The 22,530-nt window shown below is 37.3% G+C and overlaps 1 protein-coding gene across 12 annotated transcripts in view; it reads right to left on the bottom strand.

Moving 5' to 3' along the window:
- Positions 1-22,530, bottom strand: part of IMMP2L (inner mitochondrial membrane peptidase subunit 2) — a 414,256-nt gene that overhangs the window by 347,664 nt on the left and 44,062 nt on the right. The gene's annotated exons all lie outside the window — the stretch shown is intronic.

The following is a 22,530-nucleotide window of genomic DNA, read 5'->3' as shown; positions in this document are numbered from 1 at the left end:
ACTACAGTACAGGTGTAGTATAAAAAACTGAAAGAGATTTAAAAAATTAAATTTTATTTATAGATTACAATATATTTTCACTGTTTCTATCAGTCAGAGTGACTAATGGCTCATGTATCCACATTCACGATATTCATCTTTATTTTCTTGTCTCTTTATGGCTGACCTTTTAAAACAACATATAGTGTATACTCCTTTCAAAGAAGTATACAGATATTGTATGCTGGTGTACAGATTACATATAAATCATATAACTTGATACAAAACCTTCCAGTTGAATTGAATTGTCCTGAACATCTTCTATGTTACTGAACTGTATTAATAATATTATATTTTAAAGAGCTATTAGAATATCTCTGGACAACTCCCCCATTAATTTAAAAACCTGTGATGTTAATGTATGTCTACAGCAAAAGATGAAAGTTTTTATATTATAATTGATTTAAAATTTTAGTTTGAAACTTGGTAGATGGGTGGTTGGAAGAAAAGAAAGGAACATAATGCACATTCAGTCCTGGGGTTTGCTTATGGGTTGGCAGTTGTTACAGCTCCAAAGCAACCCAAACCACCCACTCTCCTTTCAGGCTTTCCATGGGAACTCTTTTGCTCTATCCTTCTTTGCAGAGAGTCTGAACTCCCAGGTGGTAACACCCCTATTCACTGAATTAACTAATTTCCAACTTCTCCAACTCCATTCCAGGGCATATCAATGCTTCCAAATGGCTGTGACAGAGAACAGGTGTGGATTTAAAACACCATTTTTGTATTTCTAATACAGAAAAAAGAAAAAAGGATTAAGATCACAGATGATATTTAACCTTAACTTTTGCACTTCTTTACAAGTTTGTAGATTCCTTTAAAGCTGACTCACCATGCCATACAGTTCCAGAGAAGACAGACTGCACTTGCCTGTTGCTCTCAAACAGCATTTCCAGTGTACAAATCAGTCTCTCAAAAGATACTTTGTGCTGTTAGCCTGCACTTCATAAAGCTGTTTGATTCCTGTCTCCAGTGGTAGATTTTCAGCAGTACATTTACATTTCAAATCAGGAAGTGAATACAAGCCATTTTCTGACCCTTTTCATTTGCATTTCCTCTGACAGGAATTACCCACTGGAACAAGGACACCCCATTAAACCCACTGTCTTGCCATGCTGTAATGAACAGAATAGCGGCAATAATACTTTTTTCTTCCCCCCAATACCTGATCAAAAGTAGAAACTCCATTCTACAGACAAGTTGTACAAGGATACACTCCTAAACACAAGATTAAATAAGAGATTTTCCTGTCTGGAACGTAACTGATTTAGTGCATCTGTTGTCCAGCATCTTTAAAACACACAAAATAATACCTTTTTTTTTTTGCAAATAAGTAAAACAAGGAAGGTATAATTCTTCAAACAATCTTTTTTTTTTTCTCATAAATACTTTAAAATATAAGGACAGCCATGCTGAACTTGATCAAAGATCTCATCTATCTTTGCATCTCATCTCTGGCACCAGTTAGAAAAAGACCTGCCTTCAAAAGTGTTTAAGACAGGAAAAGCCTGTATCATGCTTTCTTCTCCTTTGAGCCTGTATTTCCCCAGCTTCCAACTATTTTTTATCTCAATGAATTTTGTAGCCTGGTGTTGTTTTCCTAGAATTCCAGTTAGTGTAACATATAAACCAAGCCTAGTGTTTCATCACACTGATGTTTTGTCACACTTGACTTCATCATCAATCTCAGAGGATGGAATACTTTCTCTGTCTTAAATCTAACAACCAGCAAAATGAAAAGAAGTCATTTACTGGTGGTGTTTCTGTATATTCTCAACAGCAATTTTCATGTAATGAGAGAGGATTTTAATAGCAAGAATTAACAGCTTTATTTAGCATTAACTTGACATAAAATTAGCAGTTTCCATCTGAAAATAAAATCTGAAGCAGTTCTATCTTTCAATAGTTGATCAAAATAAATGCAAAAATTAAGGAATACTCAGGATTTAATCATCTCTTTGGCACAGCTGACAGTAATTGTAACCATAACATAAATAATTTGTATACACAGGCATATAAAGAAAGCACTGATGAGGCCAACTATAAAAGTATTTTGGTTGCAGTTCATTTAATGTCAAGTTCAGACTTGACTAGGCTGAAGCATGTTTCAGCCTAGTGAGGATCATTTTATATTTGGACATCAGAAGCATATTCTGTGGTCTACTGCTCCGCAATAAACAGATGTTTGAATACACCCTATGCTATGGATAACATTAAATCTGCCTCCTGGGATTTACAGGACATTGGTTCTTAATGAGCAAATTTAATACAGTGGCAAAATACAGAATGTGTGAGATAATACACAGAAAATAATGCAAAAGTCTATTTTTATCCATGCATCTTTAACTGTACTTAATATTTGCTACAGACTAAAACTATACCAAGAAGGAAGTATTACACTATGTGTCTTACTGTTATGCATTGTAGACCACTAGCTATGTATAAAGCAAAACAATATATGTTGGCTATTCTAAAATTGTTATTTTCTTTAGAGAAAAAAAAGTAAATTAAGCATGAAATTCACTTTATGGCTATGAAGTTACAATTAAATATAGGTAAGACGATCATAAATAAGAAAATTAAGTCTTTCAGTAGGAATAGATGAGAAAAAGGTCCTGCTAAGACTGTGTTTTGTAACAAAGTAAGTGAATCTCTGATCATGGAGTAATATTCACAGCCCACCTGAGTCACTGGCAAGAGACAGGAGAGTCCTGCTTTATTTGAGGCAAGATAACTTCATTTAAATGTGGCAGACTCAAAACTTTTGAAGACATATACAAATATATCAGCATGACTATAGCAAACAGATGAAGGATAACTCATAGTAGTTGAGGATGGAAATATTCTTTTTGTAGGCATATTAACTGAGTTTGTAGATAACAAAATGTTCTGTTAGATAAAATGGTAGTTCTGACTGGCGTGTGCCTGTTCCTTGTTACTCCTCTTGCCAATGTACATGTCCGTCTGTATAAAGCCATCTCCTGGCTCTCTCCTAAGTATTCAGTACAAAATTGTTTTAACTATTTCCATGGAACAAGGCAACTGAAAATCAGATATGGACCATTTCACCCACTCACTCTGTCACCCAAGGCTGTGTTTTAGAGCCACAAAGAATTTGCAGCTTGTTTACAGACTAAAGAACACACATTAAAATGCTGTTTTCTTATTTTCTAATTAAGGGTGAACTATTGCTTCAAGCTGATGGTTAAATCTGCCCTTCTGAACTGCTTTTAGCAAATGCTCTAAGGCTTTTACGAGATTTTGGTTCAACCGGAATTGTCATATCAAATAGGACCTTTAACTTTCATCTGAGGAGAAATGCCAATCATAGGTAATTTCTGACTTGTTAACAAATCTCCAGAGTATTCAAAAAGCTGCTAACACTGCAGGATATTAAGCAGAATCACAGAAGACAAAAAATTTATGTAAAAGTATTAATTGCACATACTAGAATGGAATATAACTTCTATGGAACTTCTATAATGGAATGACTGGCTCCATCACTCATCTGTCCTGTTTCTTCTTTCTGTATTTCTAGGTCAGCATATCCCATATCACTTTTCTTGAGAAAAGCTACTTCTCTTAATTCTAATGAATCTTCCATACCCTTAATAAATATTCCATTCCTGGAGCTATCCCTCAGTCATGTGTATAAATTAATCTCCAAAATTTGCAGCGGATGATTATCCTGGGAGAGCCTCTAAGTAAGGACTTTGCTCTGCCTCCTATTACCCTGAGGTAATACATTACCTATGCACTCTGAGCTTCACCTAAGGCTCCTATTAGTTCTTTGCATTTGCTATTGATTTATTTTTCAAACACCTAATATAGCTTTTTGATAAAGAAACAATTAACAACTCTGCAGCAATAAGAAACAAAGCAAAACAAACCAACAAACAAAAACCCACCAACCAGCCAACAACCAACCAACCCACAACAGAAAACTGTCACAACAGTAATTGTGACTACTGCAAAAAAAGTTTTGTTCTTAGGTACTGTCATGGTTTGATGCTGGCACAATGCCAGCGCCCCTATGAAAATGCACCTTCCCAAATAAATGCTGTGAGATGCAATCAGGAACAGAGCAGAGCAGGCCCAAGCTTAATAACAATGGGAAAAAACTTTATTAAACTACTACTACTATAAAAGACACACACACACACTAAATCCAGGATGAAGACCCTCCAAAACACTCCTCCTCCCCCCATCCAATTTCCAACAAACCACAGTGAGATACCACCCAGGATTCCTGATCAAGTTGCCACCCTTCAGATAATCAATACTCAGTCCATCAAGGGAGAGAGGAGTCTCTTGCACCATAGACCCCCAGGAAACACAATTGCCACCCTTCTGTGTTTCCATGTCACACATGGCAACCGCCCGAAGAAAATCTGACAGTGTGACACTCTCCTTTCCATGTCACAGTGCTCTCACCACTGTGCGTGGACAGACTGCTCATAGGGCTCCTTTAAGGATACTTGGCCAAGGACCAAAAGAAATAACAGTTCAGCTTCTCATTTTGGGACCACAGTCCCCCCCATTTTCTTCCTCCCCTGGGGCCGAGGGTCTCAAGAACAGAGAACATCTTCCTGAAGACTGAGGGCATCACCACACCCTCCTCAGCTTTTCTCTGTTCTCTCCATTCCTGTACTGGGAGTCACTGAAGCAGGTCTCTAAAACTGCATCCCCCTAAAAATGAAGTCTCTGTTGCAGGAGAATTTGGTTCAGTCTATGGCTAACAAGAAAAGTCCAGCCACAAGCCACTCCATCACCTGCTCCCACCAAAAAAACTCCTTCTTCTAACATCTCAGATCCCAGACTGTCTCTCTTCTACTTCAGATTGAGGAGGAGTAATATTTTACAAAGCCTTCATTTCCCAGGAAAGGGTTAAAAGTCTCGGATGGCTGAAATCTCTGCCCAGAACTCCAGCTCCCATGGCTGGGCACCTTCCCCCATCTTCTCCTTCTCCTGTGCCCACAAATTCCAAGTGCCATCAGGCTCTCTGTCTCTTTCCCTCTGCAGGGGCAGGGAACAAAGGCATCTCCATTTCTCTCCATCCTTCCCTCCACAGGGAGCTGGCCCGGTTCCAGTCCTTCAGCCCCCTCGGCTCACCTCTCCCAGGCCACATGGCTTCCCCTCCCCCACCCAGCCCGTGGCTGGGCAGGGGAGGTCTGCACAGCACCCTGACCAGAACCAAAGAGACAGTTCCCCTGGGAGTTCTTGCTTTTAACCCTCTGTGTTCTCAGAGGTGTATCCATGCCTTCAGTGGTCAGTCCAAATGCCAATATCCAACCCTGACCACTGATTGGTTTGACTGCCAGCTTCCTGAGAAAATCCACTTCCATGTCAAACCATGACAGGTACGTTTAGAGAATAATCCATAATTCTATACCTTTTGATGACTTTCTATAATCGAGCTATGACAATTTTAAATGGAGAGGACTAGAAACAATGCACTCTGTAAAGTTCAGTTTAGAATTGCTACTGCAAACTCAGCTAACATGTATGGTCAAGCACACTAATGTGAAGAGATACTTTTTGAAGAAGAGGGCTAAATTAACTGAATCCCAGTATAGAACCTAGAGATAATATGATACATACTTGAGAAACCTATTTTCAAGTTTTCTGCATTAAAGTAAGAGGTCAAATAACAGGCCTTAAAGGGCAAGATGTCTACCTAGAAAATAACAGAAATGGAAAAGAAAACAAAGTATATCACATCCTGCATTTAGTTAAATAATGCAAAAAGACATTAGAAAATGAATGCATTCTAGGACTTAGCATATATTACTTTGATATGTCACTGAAAATTACTAAAAAGTGTTTAAACTCTCTGAATAATTGATTTCTGGCAAAACTGACTAATTTTTAACTCGGTCCTGCACAGAGACTATTTGGGGAATTTCCTTTGAAGAAGCTCTGCCATTTGTTTAGAGTATTTTTAGGGAATTCTTCATTTATTTCAGCAAAAACTGACACAGCATGAAGCATCAATTCCTAGTAAAAAACAATACAGAACTATCTATCCATAACTGACAGTAAAGCTCAGTCATCCATACTGAATTGTGATGACCATAAGCGCCATTAAAACTTGGTAATTTGTGTAGCTTCTAAGCATGTTTAATTGAAATATTAGAACAGTAAAATGCATTCCCTTCGGATAGAACAACACAAAAAAACAACTTATCTATTTAAGCCCATTTTCTCAAACATGTTTTTAAAATACATTTTTTCTGTGAGAGAGTTAAACAGTTTAGTACCAGAGGCTCATTTGTACACTTGCACTACAAAATTTAAATCAATTTGCATAATCAAGTCCTACCAAGCGTTTGCCACCAAGATGAATTATGTTTTTTCTTTTAGCTTACCCTTGAGTTATTGTGAGAAGCAAAACAAACACATAGTGCTAGATAAAATTTAGAGTTCTGACTATACCACTGTCCTGGCTTGTAAAATAAGCATGTATTCTATTTTTGCCATCTGTTGGGAGTTGGGCAGTTTTTCTTATCTCTTTCAAGAACAATGACACTGCCAGGAAGATAATCTCCTGTCAATGGGCTATTGAATTACTCACTGTGGCTGGTAAGACTAGTTACATCATCCCATTGTGAGATGCTCCACCCAGAGGGAGAAGCCAAGCATCCCTGCCACCATAAAACAAGCATTTGTGAGACAACAGACAGCCTTCTTCGCCGGATTTCCCAGAGGAACCAAGAACCAGGCCCAGCTGCTCCTTCGCTGCATCTTCAGAAAGGACCTACACCCCTCTGCAGATTGCCGCTCCAGGAGGAGCGGCCACCATCTGGCTGGACTACTATCAACACCCTGACTTCTCAGGGTGTCAGGTTTTTCTCACTCTGCCAGTGGTTGTTTTTTTTTGCTTGCGCTAAATTGCATTGTTATTTAGTTTTTTTCCTTCCTAGTAAAAAACTGTTATTCCCATTCTCATATCTTTGCCTGAGAGCCCTTTTAATTCTGAAATTGTGATAATTCGGAAGGAGGGGGTTTACCTTTTCCATTTCACAGGAGGCTTTTGCCTTCATTCTCAGACTCCTGTCTTTTCAAACCAAGACAACCACTGAATTAGGAATGACCATAAATACAGCTTACAAAGTCACATTTCTGCATAGCAATGGTTCTGTTAAAATTTATTTAGTGTAAATATGTACCTTAAATGTACAAAGACTTGTACTTTTCATGTGAAGAATATCTTGTAGCCAGCATTTAAGTAGCTGTGCCATGCCTAGCCCTAATCCCTTTTCACAGGGTGATTAGTACCAGGCAGTCCAGGAAAAAAGCATGAGAAATCTCAGATGAATCCCCTTTGATTATTACTGTAGATATTTTCATCACTTTGTCCTGTTTTGAACCTTAAGAAATTCTTAGGTTTATTTCAGTACTGATTGTTCAAATGTTTTGATATATGTCTCCCAAAAATATATATCCTGATAAAGTTACACAGTCTATCCTAAGTTTTCATAATAAATAAAAGAAATGAAAGCTTCAGTTAGTATTGTTAAGCTCATCATCAACAGTTTCATTCAGGGTACTCTAACCAAACATTTTTGAGAGAGATGAAACTCATTAAATTTTTGACCCCTTCTTTCACACACAGATTATACAAATAACCTACCCTGCCTCCTTTTTTTCACCAGATAACTTTATTCTTCAACTCTTATTTTTCCAGATGTCTTTAAGGTGTTTTAATAATCACTTTACCTTTTGCTTTCTTGCAATGGTGACACAGAGAGCAGAAATATTCATAATGAAAATGAGTACTACCCATGAATGTAAAAAGCATGTAAAATGTCATCTCTTTCCCAAGGAATCACCATGGGCACTAGGAAATTATAATTATTGTTACTGGCCATGAGACAGAGTGATTAGTTATGAATCAAGAAGAAGAGAGCTAAGGGTATCAGCTCTTCAGTTCACAAATATTAAAAAAAAAAAAAGAAAGGAAAAAAATTTGTCTTCACAAACGACAAGAAAAACAAGGCAAAAAAACTGTTGCAAAAAAAAAAAAAAAACACCAGGTTTTATGACATGAGAAGTTTCGAAAACTGAATGCAACGATACAGAAGTTGAAATCAAATTCAGTAAGTCTGAAGTAAAAAGTACAGTCAGAGCAGAAACCTTGATATTACATTACAAGAAATACATTGCAAAAGATAAATTTTTTCTTATAAATTGATGATAAAACAGTAAGTAAATACATCAGCTGGGAAAAAAAAATCTATAAAATAGTAAGGTTCAAAATATCAGAGATATAGTTTTCAACCTTCCTGAAATTAATACTTTGCTAAAAACATTAAAAATTTTGTATGTATTTTGTTAGTGTGCTTCTCATTTCTCTGTTAATAGTAGGGAAAAATGAATTTTTACAGCTTATCATTTGTTATTTAATACCCTGTAAATCATAAAAACTCAAAGAAAAAAGGGTTTCTAATTGAGAAATACAGTAAGATGATATTTTTAAAGGAAAAGACTTTCAAAAACTTTACTGGCGACATAAATCGGGGTGGAAATTTTAAGCCACTGAGTCACATGAACCATGTCTAAACTGCAGGATGTATTCTCCAGAAGAAAGATTAAATACTAATCCAAGTTAATCACAAAGAGAGAATGAGCAATATTTTCTGGAAGATAATCCATTGCATTTCTTGAAATTAATATAAAAAAATCTCAAGCAAGAAATCCAGTATCAACTATACCAAAACATTTTGTCAGTACATTTGTACGTACCAATGTCTAACACAGCTATGGAGTAAAATTTAAACCTAAAATAATTTATCAAGCTGAAGATTCCACTGCAAAATTAAAATCATTTCCTACTGTGTTGGAAAAGCCTAAACAGAAATGTGTATGTGCAGGAAACTCCAGATTCTCTGCAAGCACCAATCCTCCTTCAAACACACACACATTTGCATACATGAATGCTAAGTGCCAAAATCCGTTGTGTTGTACTGTCATTTCAAGAACAGACTAACCTAACATCACCCAGCACGACATCAAATGAAGACAGTATTCTCCTCATCCTGCAACCCCTTGCCTTCACCTTTTTATCTTGAACATCCCATTCCAACTCTGACAGAGCATTTGTAGAGCTCCCCAAAACCTGAACTGATCTGGTTTCCAATGCTCTCCAAGAACAAACAAAACCAACAAAGAACACAAAATAGAACAAAACATTCCAAATGGCTGCCAGTTAACCAGTTCAGTATAATTTACAGGGTGGGTTTCATGTGCAGTGAGCCAAAGGAGGATGGATGCCTCTTGCAACTGCAGTGTTGAATGTTTGGGAAACTGCAGCATTGTAAGTAACAAGCCACAGAGCTGACTCTTCTGGAAAGTACAGATCTACTGCACAGGTATGGCATGGCAGTGTATCATGTGCTAGCAGTTCCTGCTTCACTCACCACTTTCTACATAAATATAAGTTCTTGAAACAAAAAAAAATGTTCCTGAATAAAAATTATTTGAAGGTAAGTGGATGGAATTTTAGGATATTTTAACTGAAAAAAACATGTTGTAGACAGTTTTGGATAAAAAAAATATTATACCCATATTTATACACAAAAAATACTTGGAACAGTGCAAAGTAAGGAAGCTGGTTTTATTGATGTTGTAAATACATAATTTTAAACAATGGCATGGAGGCCTTGGAGATAAAGTGAGAAAACGGAAGGCTATGTAGCTTTCTCCACCCTCAACAGGTAAAAGCGAAAAAAAAAAACGTGAAGAATTTACCATGAGTTCTCTCATCAAAATTAAAATCCTGGTCAACCCTGGAACCACATTTAGTACACAAAGATATACAAAATATTAGAAATACATATTTTCCCCATCACTCAACAGTCCTTACATTTGATATAATTCCCATTCCTTTGCGCTTCACATTCTGAAGTAATATTCCTTTTGTTGCTCTTGAGCTCTATTGATAGAAACGAAAATTGTTTGATTAAGTAACCACAGATGTTCTCTCTTCAGCTTGTTGTCAGGTCATTTTGGATTACAGCTGCATAAACAGGAAGTGTTATAGAAAACTCAAACAATCCCTCTTGAAACAAAGCTGTCAGAATACATTTAAGTTAGCTACTTTTGCAGTACTCTAATACAAGTAGAAGGTTCAACATCCTCTCTGAAAGACAAATTCAATTACATACTACATGACTTTTCAACAAAAGAATAATGATATTTGGCACGGGCATTTTTTGAGAGAAGGACTAGGACACTTCAGCTGAGTTCAGAAAGCCATTTTCAGCTGTTAACATGTAAGCATCCATTTGCTTTCTAGCCTCTACTGATGATTTTAACTAAACCTCTGCTGTACATCACAGGACTTTAAACAACTGACATCCTAGATACCCCCAAGTGGGCGCTTAAACGTAACCATCAATCTCTCAATGCAATTCTAATCTTTAATTACAGAACAAAACCAGGTTTTGCCTAAACTACAAATGATTGCCAGCACCAGTAGTAACTCTGAGATAAAATTCTTAAAAGAAAGATACTTGATGGTTTCTTTGAAGTTAGTCTAGGAATTTTCTATTATGTAAAAGATGGACTACTACCAGAAAAGTCTGATTTTCCTCTCTTAAATCATGACTCTCAATATATATATACTGTCATAGTATAACAGCCACTTCAGTGAATTCATCTGAATGATTAAATCAACTCACCATAGAAATTAGAGAAGCCTAGAGATCAGTTCCAGAAGCAACATGCCAAATTATTTTATTTTACTAGCAGATACAATTAACAATATTGCAGGAACAAGTATTCAGAATATAAAGAAACAAACACAGGCAATTATAGAAGCTGACATTCATCTCATAGTGAAGCAGATGACTATGTTAAAAAAAAAAAAAAACAACCTGTATTTGAGGAAGGCTTTATATGAAGGCACTTCTACCTATTTCTTGTACTCTACTTTGCCTAAGTAGGCTTTTTTATAATCAGTCTTCCAAAAAGCTACCTGCAATTCTTCCCCACATTCCTGCACTGTTAACTCAATTATCACCTTAAACTTGTGTCACATTAAAATGATATTGCCAATGTAAAAGTATGAAACTAATGTAATGTATCTTGTAATATCTTTGTCATATATTCAGTTCAGAAAGCTCCTGCACCATTTCACTATAGCCAATGTTTGCTTTCTCATGAAGAAATTATGTTCTAAAAATATCTTCCAAGAGATCTTGCTCTATTAATACATTTACTACTTAAAAGAAAATAAGCAAACTGTTTTACTAACTCCTAGCCTTAGTTTTGCTAACTCTGTCTTATTTCAGACTTATTTCCTCTCAGACTGAGGAAACTATTTTTAGGCTTTTCACCCAATATGAAAGTTTAATATTGACAGTATTCAAAGTGCTAGGTCAACTCCCACAAAGGCTGTAGAAAATTTCTCTTAAAGTTAGTAGAAGACAACAAAAAGTTTAAACAGCTGACAAGTAGCATAAAAATTAATGCAGATATCAATGTTTATAGCATTCTGACACAGACAAGCCAACAGCCAAACTATTTAACTAATAAAGAAGTGAAATAAATATCTTTTAAAGTGTTCAGTGCATATAAACTTCCAGGCACTAGTCTGCATATATCCCAGCACTAGTGTCTCCCACACTGGTTTTTCTCACCCTTTCATGATTCTCAGTAATAGGAACAACAATATACTGCATGAAGGCCTGGGCAATATAAGGAAGGTAGGTGAGCTCTGGAGAATATCTTTAATATAATCAACAGCTAAAAAGATCATTCAGTACAGTGATTTTAATTCCACAGAAATATAATTTTCTAGGAAACAAAGGTCATAGTAATATCACCAAATCAGCTAGGTTGGGAAAGACCTTAGAAGTCACCAAGTCCAACCTATGACCTAACATCAAGGTGTCAACTAGACTGTGACACTGAGTGCTACGTCCAATCTTTAAGAACACCTCCAGGAATGGTGACGACACCACCTCCCTGGGCAGCCCATTCCAATGCCCAATCACCCTTTCTGTGAAGACCTTCTTCCTAATTTCCAATCTAAACCTCCCCTGGCAAAGCTTAAGACTACGTCGTCTTGTCCCATCATTGGTTGCCTGTGAGAAGAGACTGACCCCCACCTGGCTAAAGCCTCCTTTCAGGCAGTTGTAGAGGGTGATAAGGTCTCCCCTGAGCTTCCTCTTCTCCAGGATAAACAAATCCAGCTCACTCAGTTGTTCCTCACAGGACTTGCATTCCAAGCCCCTCACCAGCCTTGTTTCCCTCCTTTGTTCATACTCCAGCATCTCAATATCCTTCCTAAACTGAGGGGACACAGCACTCAAGGTGTGGCCTCACCAGTGCCAAGTACAGGGGAAGAATGATTTCCCTGGTCCTGCTGGCCACACTATTCCTGATACAGGCCAGGATGCCATTGGCCTTCTGGGCCACCTGTGCACAGCTGTCTCATGTGTCCATCAGTACCACCAGGTCCCTTTCTGCCTGGCTGCTGTCCAGCCACTGTCCCCAACCTGTTGCACTGCAGGGGGTTGTTTGGCCAAAATGTAGGATCCAGCACTTTGAGAAATAATAGCCAGCACCCTCACTCACACTAGAACAGAGTTGGAGATTACTTCATCATTGTCCAGCTTTCAACCTGCAAATGACAGCAGAAACATAATGGGGTTTCTGCTCAGTTTTTGGACTAAGCACATAGCTCCCACCAAGCCCTTTTCCTAAAAGTAACTAACTCTGCAGGCCTTAGAAGAGGAGACAACTGAAAACATTTTCCTTAGCAGATTCCTATGAAAGGGTTTTTGAAAAGAAAGATGGCAGACAGAACACATAGCAGCTGACCCAGGAGTTTGTTGTAATAGCTCAATATGGAAAAATCCAATAAGGGCATAAAGAGGGAAGCTAAAGCATAGAAGCAAGAAATTTATATCTTCCATATATTACTAAAAAAATCTAAGTTATTAGAAGTTAATTAAAGCCTTTTTCTAGAAACTGCTAATGTTTTATAAAATTGAAGTTGTTCATTCCCTTCCTCTATGTGTTATTATGTGTGTGGGGTCCTCCAAAGTAGGATGAACCTTCCAATGAAGGTTCAGAGACTAGGAAGTCTGAGCAATACCAAGACCTCATCCCTAAGACCCTCTTAAATGAGGCATAAGATACAGATATTTATACACTCTTAAATAAAAGGGAGTGTTGCATCCTGGGTTTGGGTTCAAATTATGGGTTTTTTCTTTGTTAGTTTTCCAGTTCTCTGTACCCTCGTCCATCTCCCGGGTTTTCCCCTACTCCTGCAGTTTCTGTGCCCGTCTCCCCATTCTCGCGGTCCCACTCACCCCAAAGTCCCGTGTCCGCCCCTGCCGTGTTCCCATTGGTCGCTGTAGTACACGTCATCACCACGATGTACCCGTTGGGCAGGAGGATTCCCCGTCCGCCCTGTCCCTCCCCTATATCACCCCACTCCTCGGCATGCTCGAGGCCATTTGCGTCCGTGCGAAGTTGGGAGCAGCTGCAGCTTTTCCACCGCAGCTCTCACAGCCAATAAAGCATCCAGCCGCCACGCGGACAGATTTGGACGAATTCCCTGCCTCTTTGTTTCTTCCCTCGTGCCGACGGCGAAGCGGGGCCAACAGCCCACCCCGGAGCACAGCAACAAAAGCGCCCGGGAACTGCGGTGAGCCCTGGCCTCGAAGAAAAGCTGAGACGCCCAAGCCGGGCGCTCGAGAGCTGACCGGGGCCGAGAAAAGTAAGATGAAGCCGCGAGGGAGGAGGAAACTCACTAAGGCAAGCATCACATTTGAAAATATCAAAATGTTTGGAAGCTACAGTCTGATAATCATAGAATAATCCTGAGTTGGAAGGGACCCACAAGGATCATCAAAGTTCAACTCTTGGCCCTGCACAGGACAGCCACAACAAACACGCCATGTACCTAAGGATATTGTCCAAACACTTCTTGAACTCTGTCAGGCTGGTGCTGCAACCACTTCCCTGGGGAGCCTGTTCCAGTGACCAACAACCCTCTGGGTTTCCTGATATCTAAAATAAACCTCCACTGACACTATATGAGCTAGAGAAATACAGATCACAAGATTACAGACCATGAAAACAAAACACAAAAATAGCTGTAGACAACTTTCAAGTTTTAAGACTCTAAATAGAGTCAAAGACTGAAAATGGATGTCACCTGCAGAGTATTCTGTTCTTTATGCTGTTTTTTCTGAAACTGTCTGAAAAAAAGAAGCAGGAAGCAGTCAAAATATGCAGGATGTCTGACCACACTGTGTATAATAGGACCAAAATAAGAAAACAGTAGTGAAACACAAAAGAGGACAGTATGTTTAGTAAAACACAATGAAAGGTATGTTAGGTCTCATCTGCTCAAATTTCAAGCCCACACTAGATGCGTCACTGAAAATTTTTCAAAGTGTGGGACACACTGTAGCCAAAAATTACTATTCTGTGAAATAATTTGAGGTGTCCTATACCTGATGAGTAGGTGAAAGTAGAGAAATGAGTAGGTACCTGAAAGGGTAAGCTAAGAATTTCCAGGATATAAACTTTTATTAGCCTATTTTCTCATTTCTCATTCAAATAAAGTTTTTGAAAAGTATAAGTGTATAACAAATCTAGAGACTCGTGTATACTTTGCTCCCACCTGTTTAATATTCCTTTGTATACAACTAAGGCATAGTCTTATGAACTAATTACTAAGTCTTCTCTACATACACCTTAGGAATCATTACAGTAAGCAATGAAAACCTTAATAGAAACTCTGCATTTGGCTTACTCACAATTTATCACTAAGAAACAATATGTGTAATGGGAAGGGTTTAGTCATTGCCTTTTATCATCAATACAGGTTCTATTCTCACAGCTCCATTATTCTTTTTTTCCCCTCTTTTTACTATGCTTTCTCACCTTCCATTTTTATTGTCCATCTGCTTCTCCTTTCCCTTGAATAACTTCCCATCTTACTCATTTGCAGTAACACAAGGCAGAAACCTATCTTCTTATAGACCTCTACAAAGATATTAAGCCATTCCAGCAGGCAAAAGAAATCAATACTGCAGTAGAAGTAGAGTGCTTAAAATACAAATATGAATGAACACAGAAATATTGACAGAAACTAGGAGTCAGCACAACAGTGAACCTCTGCAGCCTTGTTTCATTTTCCCTATTTTTATTATTATATTATTTAGATTTATTTGGTTTATAAAGTCTACAGACACCAAAAAATTGACTATTAATGCTGCAAAATGATTAATGGATCAACTTTTACAGAAATGCATGTATTCTATAATTTCTTGATCTGCTTATATAAGGAAGTAAAATATCAATATCTGGAAAAAGAAAATGGGGGAATGGGGAAAAGGAGATAATATAAAAAAACATCCCTGGGAGGATGTTCAAGGTCATGTTGAACATGGGGCATTGAGCAACCTGATCTAGTGGAAGGTGGCCCTGCCTACTGCAGTGGGGTTGGAACTAGGTAATCTTTCAAGTCCCTTCCAGTCTGAAACTTTCTATGATTTTAGGATGATAATATAAGCTTGAAATTAAGCAAGAAAAAAGTCATCTCACTCTGCTCCTTTTCCTCACTTATCTGCCCTATATACATTCCACAGATTGAACAGACCTGACCCATTGCATGAAACTTAAACCAATGTATCAACAAAACCAACTGTAGATTATTCTTCTGAAACGGAAATTTTTGCCAACCTGTTAACCCAATCACCTTGTACTAAACAGACTAAATATTTAATTATTAAAAGGCAACACAACACCAGATGATCTGTACACTATTACAGTTGTTTGTAAACGGGTATATAGCTCAAATCTGTGCAAATATAAAGTGCAATAAAATTGATCACAACAGATTCAAAGGTCATGTTGTAGCAATACTGCCAGACGAGTTCATCTGCTCTCTTTAAAATTTTCATCCCTTCTCTTTAAAATTAAATGAGGGCTAAAAGCATTTCTGATTCTATTCTCCCACTAATAATCCCTCATTAGATTTAATTACTTACATTCTACATAGTTACATTATTCCTACAAACAGACAAGCCTACTTAAAGTTACTGTTCCAAAAATGACTAGAAGCTATGATCCAGGAGAGTTGTTTTTTCTTTACTACACATCAGCACTTCAAATGTTCCTACCTTGTGTACCTTATCATGAATTAAATCAACAAGTCCCTTCAAGTTAATATGACATTCTTACATTTTCATGATATTTTTCTGAAATGCCTAATCTGTTTTTCATGTAACTATGTGGAATTTGCGTTACAACTACCTACATACAGCTCACTCCTATTTTCTATTTTATAACAGAATTCATTATTTTGTTTTTAAAAAATTATTCATGGTGCAATTATTATCCATCAGAATGACTTGCAGTTATTCACTCCAAGCTTGTCTGCTTGTATGGTATTCTACACATCAAATTCATCATGCTTAACTTCACCAATCTGAAACATAGGTTTGTCTAGTCTAACCATCCAGATCCTCTAACCAATTCATTCAAACAGACAAACATGAAAAGAAGACAATTCCTTCAATCTATATCAGATGTCCTTTAAAATGCGATAAACTGCTCTCCTGGGGTGCCTGCTTGCCCAGTTAATTATAAAGGAAATCTAAGTGACTATGCTCTATTAAAAATCTCATTTTGAGACAGATACATTTAAATAAGGCAGAATCTAGCCATAACATGGCCACAGTATCATTTCTGATAGTATAGTTACATCACCTCTGCAGAATGACACAGACTAAGCCAAAAAAGGGTATTTGCTGTCAGCAGAGTAGAATCCAGACTAAAAGTGTCTGCACAGCACCTTTAGCTGGTTTGCTGTTCTTCTACAATGACCCAGCACTGCTACGCTGGCAAAATTCTATTATTACACGAATGCAACTCTGAGAAAGCTGAGCAATGATTTAATAAACATATTAGTTGAATATTAAAAAACTTCATAGCTAAGTATGGTTGCTGAGATGCAAAATAATTCTGCTGGATATAAGTGCTTATTCTATGCATTCATGGTTTATACTCTTATTTAAATGAGAATCAGAAGTGCAGTTCACAGCAAACATTAAGGAGTATTCTAAGAAATATACTGAAATACAGAGCAGTATGTGCTGGAAAAAACTCACATTTCTAGACCTGTACACAAACATCATCCCTTGGGTGTGATGGGCCAGTATCAGGACAGTAAATTTTCTTGGGAACTGAAACAACTCAAGTTGTAAAAACCCATAACTTTGATTCTGAAGTAAATACAAGGAAAACAGATTTCAATGTTGGTTTAACCACCTGTTTGTGTTTTCACACATTAGAAGCTTTGTCCTTATCAAATACACTTAGAATAAAAATCATAATAAGTATATTCAGGCCTTTCAAAAGGAAACTAATCTGTTCAAACCAAAATAGCAAATACAAAAGCTTTTTTTAAACCTGATATTTCAGTCAAACATAGCAATAAAAGACAGTAATAAACTTATGTTCTGCGATGCCTACTGAACTCAAAAATACTGCTTTTTCTTTCGTCTTCTCAAGTTTGCGATCAAAAGATAGAATACTTTTGGCAATAAGAAATTTAAGACTAAAGATGAAAAACAAAAGAAAACTGTAACAAAAAGAAACTGTTGCTGTGTAGTCAGCAACACCATTTTTATTAAATCATTAAATCATTTTTTTTTAAGCAATATATATTTCTGTCTGGAAAATAAAGATTGAGCAGGAAGTTGAATGTTTTGGAGGATTCAGTAAGAAAATACAGCCACAATGACTTTACAAGACACCCTGCTCCCTATCAGTAGTGACAGAAATGTCATATCAGTAGCACAGCAATACAGTACAGATGTACTGGTACTACATAACAGCAGTGACAGAAACCCATAATGCAGTGACCCACATGCACTTGTGCCCTGTTGCTAATCTCCAGGTTAACTTAGGGGAACATTATCATTAACAAGAGCAAGATTTAAGGCTCTATTGTCGGAAATCAGTTTTGATCTTTAACAATACTGCACTTCTTTTGCATGGAAGAGCAAGGCAAGGAGTTAAAATCAGGTCTGAAAAAGAGGGAGATGATACAGTCGAGTCCTTTTGCACTGAGGTGTAATCAATAATATTTGATTTAGTCCTGGCAGAACTTTGTCTAATTTACTCTTTACATCAAGAATTCTATGTTTCTTCCTCATCTTCTTTATTCCCTTGACACATAAACGCAGGGCTTCTGTCTTGCTTCAAAAGGCTTTTTTTAAAAAACAAACAAATGGATTTTTCTTTTGTTCCTCCAAAATCTCTTTAGTCTAGCAATGTTACATAGTATGAGTTTTCCACATCCTTGCTAAAACATGTGCAAGGATGATAAAAAAAGTAAATCAATTCTCCATTTGTAATGATAGAAGGCACCTCAGTTTCTTCTACATTTTATTTTCATAGAATCAGAATGTTTGGAAGGGACATCTAGAGGGCATCTGATACAACATCCCTACTCAAGCAGGGCAGCCTACACCCAGTTGTCCTGGACCATGTCCACATGGCTTTGTGGAATTCCAAATTATCTTCTTCATGACTTCAACTGGTTTCTACATTCACATATTTTTTCAACTTCAATGTAAATAATAAATCTACTATTTCTAAATGAGCACAATGACATCCCAGATCTGATTTTTATGACACTAATGTGCAAAACTACAGATTCATTTCTTCATTGCTGCAGCAAAGATAAGTTCAATATATGCAGGCTAGATGGTTGATAGACCTGAGATCTTAAAAAACACATCAATACAATGGTGTGGATTTTTATTTTTATATTTCAGGTATTGCTATTGACTGATTTACGTCTACCTCCTACTGTAGAAAGAATATGATCACATTACTGTGATAATGCAGTAATATTATGACTCGATTTCACTTTAATGTACACTATTGGTTACGGAATGGCTAATAAAGCTGTTTTCAAGATGGGGACTAAACTAGAACAATATACATTACACAATAATAGACAGCAAATTACCACTAGGAGAAAAGAAAACATGGTATGTTATACAACTCTAATTTATTAGATTTTTAAAACTGGCAGAATGATTTCTAGAAAGCTTATATGAACACAAACTCCCCAGTCAGTTCAGATGGCACACAATACTGGCTGCAAAAAAGATTTTGATTTCAGATTTTGAAGAAAATTTCATTCTAACTCTTTAACAAGGTATGCAGCCCTCCTTCTTTAAGTCACTTTTTTCAAGCATCATTCGCTATATGCAAAAAATCACTGAAAACAGAAAAAACCTTAGAATATCACTAACAGATAACATTTATTCAACAATAAATATGATATGTAAAAGTATTTATTGGCTAATGCTCACAAAATATACCTTCAATTTTTAGGTAAGTAAGCATTAATATTATCACCATCCAGTCAAGACACAGAGAGTCTTAAGTGTTATCATTCACATTAGAAAGGGCCATCTTTCACTGGTATGTGGAAACAATCCATTTTTGGTTTTAGGTTTGTATGCTTTTCCATGCTGTTGTTTTCTAACTGGTGTTATTGCTTATTTCCATCTCAACAACAAAACCCACATCTCTCATTTTGCCCTCCTCAGCTTGCATCATTCTACTCTGTAGACATTATCTCAGTTTTTTCAACATAGAAGTCACCTCAAAAATCTAAGCCATGGTTACACCATATCAGGAATGAGGTATGGTTCCTTAATCATGGCTGAATACAGAGGGAGAGGGAAATAGGAGAAAGTGAGAGTTCTAGCAAATTGCTTTTTCCTTATGTAAGATATTTATCTGTAGCCATTCTTCTGTTTCTTTTTAAGCAAAATGGGAATAAATTTTGGATGTGCTGCCAAGGATTCTACTCCAAATGTTCAACACCCAGAAGAAATGTTTCACATAGAAAACCTGAAACAGTCACACTGCAAAACCATATCTGCTTAGAAAACTGAATGAAAGCAGGTATCAACACAGCTCAGCAAGCCTAACACTTCATCTTTCAAGCAGAACTCAAGGGGTTCAAGTGATTTAAGGATGCATATTGATATAAAATGCAGACTTTAAATGTGTTCCCCACTGACAAAATTATATGACACATCCCAAACAGTAATTTCAGGCTAAAATGTATAAACAGCAAAGAATTGGACAATTCAGAGAAAATATTAAAAACTTCTGAAAAGTCAGTGAAATTGCCTCATCACACAAAATGCTAATTAAAATTACTTTAAACTGTAAAAGGGTTTGTTGTTCATACAATGAATACAATGCTTAATAAATACATCACAAGAATGACATAAACTAGTAGGAAACTTAGTCCCTTGTTTTCTGATGTATCTTTGTAGCTAAGGAGTAACTGTGTGTCAGGCTGCAACCAAGGTGTTTTTGTGAGTTCCCACTGAATGATGTACAAACCTTGTGAAACTCAACAAAGCCAAGTGCAAGGTCCTGCACCTGGGCTGGTGAAATCCCAAACATGAACAGAGGTTGGGCAATGACTGGATGGCAAAAAGCCAGGCAGAAAAGGACTTGAAAGTGGTGGGGCATGCAAAACTGAATTATGGTTAGAAGCTGGCACTGGCAGTTCATAAAGCCAGCTGTATCCTGGGTTGTGTAAGATGAATCATGGCCAGCAGGTCAGGGGAGGCAACTCTGCCCCTCTACTCTACTCTGGTGAGACCTCACCTGAAGCATTGCATCCAGCTCTGGGCCTCCCAGCACAAGAGAGACATGGAGTTGCTCAAGAGGGTTGGGAAAACAATCAGAAAGCTGAAGCATCTTTCTGATGAAGATAAGGTGAGAGAGTTGTGGTCATTCTACCTGGAGAAGAGAAGGCTCTGGGAAGACCTTTGAGCAACTTTCCAGTAACTAAAGGGGGCCTGCAAAAAAGATGGGGAGGTACTTTTTAGAGGGGACAAGATAAAGTGGTTTTATCTGAAAACCACTTTATCCTGGTTTTATCCCCACTGAAAGAGGGGAGGTTTAGATTTGATATTAGGAAGAAATTCTTTACTGTGAGGGTGGTGATGCACTTGAGCAGGTTGCCCAGAGATGCAGATGCTCCATCCCTGTTCAAGGTCAGGTTAGATGGGAGTCTGAGCAACCTGGTCTAGTGGAAGGTTCCCTGTCTATGACAGGGGGACTAGAGTAAATTATCTTTAAGGTCTCTTCAACCCAAAGCATTTTATGGTTCTATGACAGGAGTATATGTCAAAAAATTAAATAAGAATCCTGTTATAAAAAATAAGAGTGAACCATTCTTCAAATAAGCTTTTTCCCTCTTTTCTAAATTTGAGTTTACCGAAATGAAATTTCTTTAACTGTTCTTCAACATATTAAGAGTTGCCATCATTACCATTGCAAACAGATGTTTGCCTGCATTTTTTAAACATAAGTATAAAAAGACAATAAAAGGAATTAAGCCTGTTATAATGAGCAGAATAATGAGATGCCTTGGTGAGAGGACAGAATCAAAAAACCAAAGGCAGAAATTCAAAACCCAGCAAAGAAATTCCTTTTATATTAATTTTCATTTTAAAAAAGTAGGTGTTTCAAAAGGCATGTCAAAATGTTATTTTCTTGTTTGTTACAGTGACAAAGCAAAAATGGAAAATACCACCCAATTAATTGCATCAGTAGGTGATCTTCTGTAAAAATTTATCTTCAATAGCTACTAAATATTTTAACAATGTATATGTCAGTGTTAAGGAGCATAAGAGAGAAGGATTATGGTTTTAATGATCATAATCAAATCTGGAAATCAGATTTGCCTTTAGCCTATGATAAACCATTATTTTAATAATTTCTATAAGAAGTGAAGAAGGAAGCACAGGAGGAAAGAAAGTGAACTCAACCACTGACAAATTTGCAAAACTCAGACAAAACAGCCTTCAACCCAATCTATCAGGTAAGACATTCTTCAAAAAGGATGAAATTTTGTACTGATACTTATAACTAAGTAAGTATAACTTTGTACTTTTGTACTTATAACACCCCTGAGGTGGGTTGTCCCTGGCTGAACATCAGCTGCCCACCAAAGCCACTCTATCATTCCCCTGCTTGGCTGGACAAGGGAGAAAAAATAGAATGAAAGGTTTGTGGGTTGGGATAAGGACAGGGAGAGATCACTCACCACCTACTGCCACAAGCAAAACAAACTGAATTTGGGGAAAAATAAATTGAATCTACTACTAATATGATCAGAGCAGGATAATGAGAATTAAACCCAAAACTTAAAAACACATTTTTCCCCCACTCCTCCCTTGTTCCTGTGTTCAACTTGACTCCTGATTTTCTCTACCACCTCCTCCCCAGTGGCACAAGGGGACAGGGTTGTGGTCAGTTCATCACATGTCTCTGCCACTGGGAGAGGACTCCTCCCACTTCTCCCCTGATCCAGCATGGGAACCTTTCCATGGGAGATAGTTCTTTTTGTATGATATACACAATCAAAAGTTACTTCAAGACCCAAATCCTCAGGTTATCTTCTAGGCCCAT

Source organism: Anomalospiza imberbis, chromosome 5 (assembly GCF_031753505.1).
Source record: "Anomalospiza imberbis isolate Cuckoo-Finch-1a 21T00152 chromosome 5, ASM3175350v1, whole genome shotgun sequence".
Lineage (NCBI taxonomy): Eukaryota > Metazoa > Chordata > Aves > Passeriformes > Viduidae > Anomalospiza > Anomalospiza imberbis.
The sequence above is the reverse complement of the archived record's forward strand: the minus strand, read 5'-3'. Positions and strand labels throughout refer to the sequence as shown.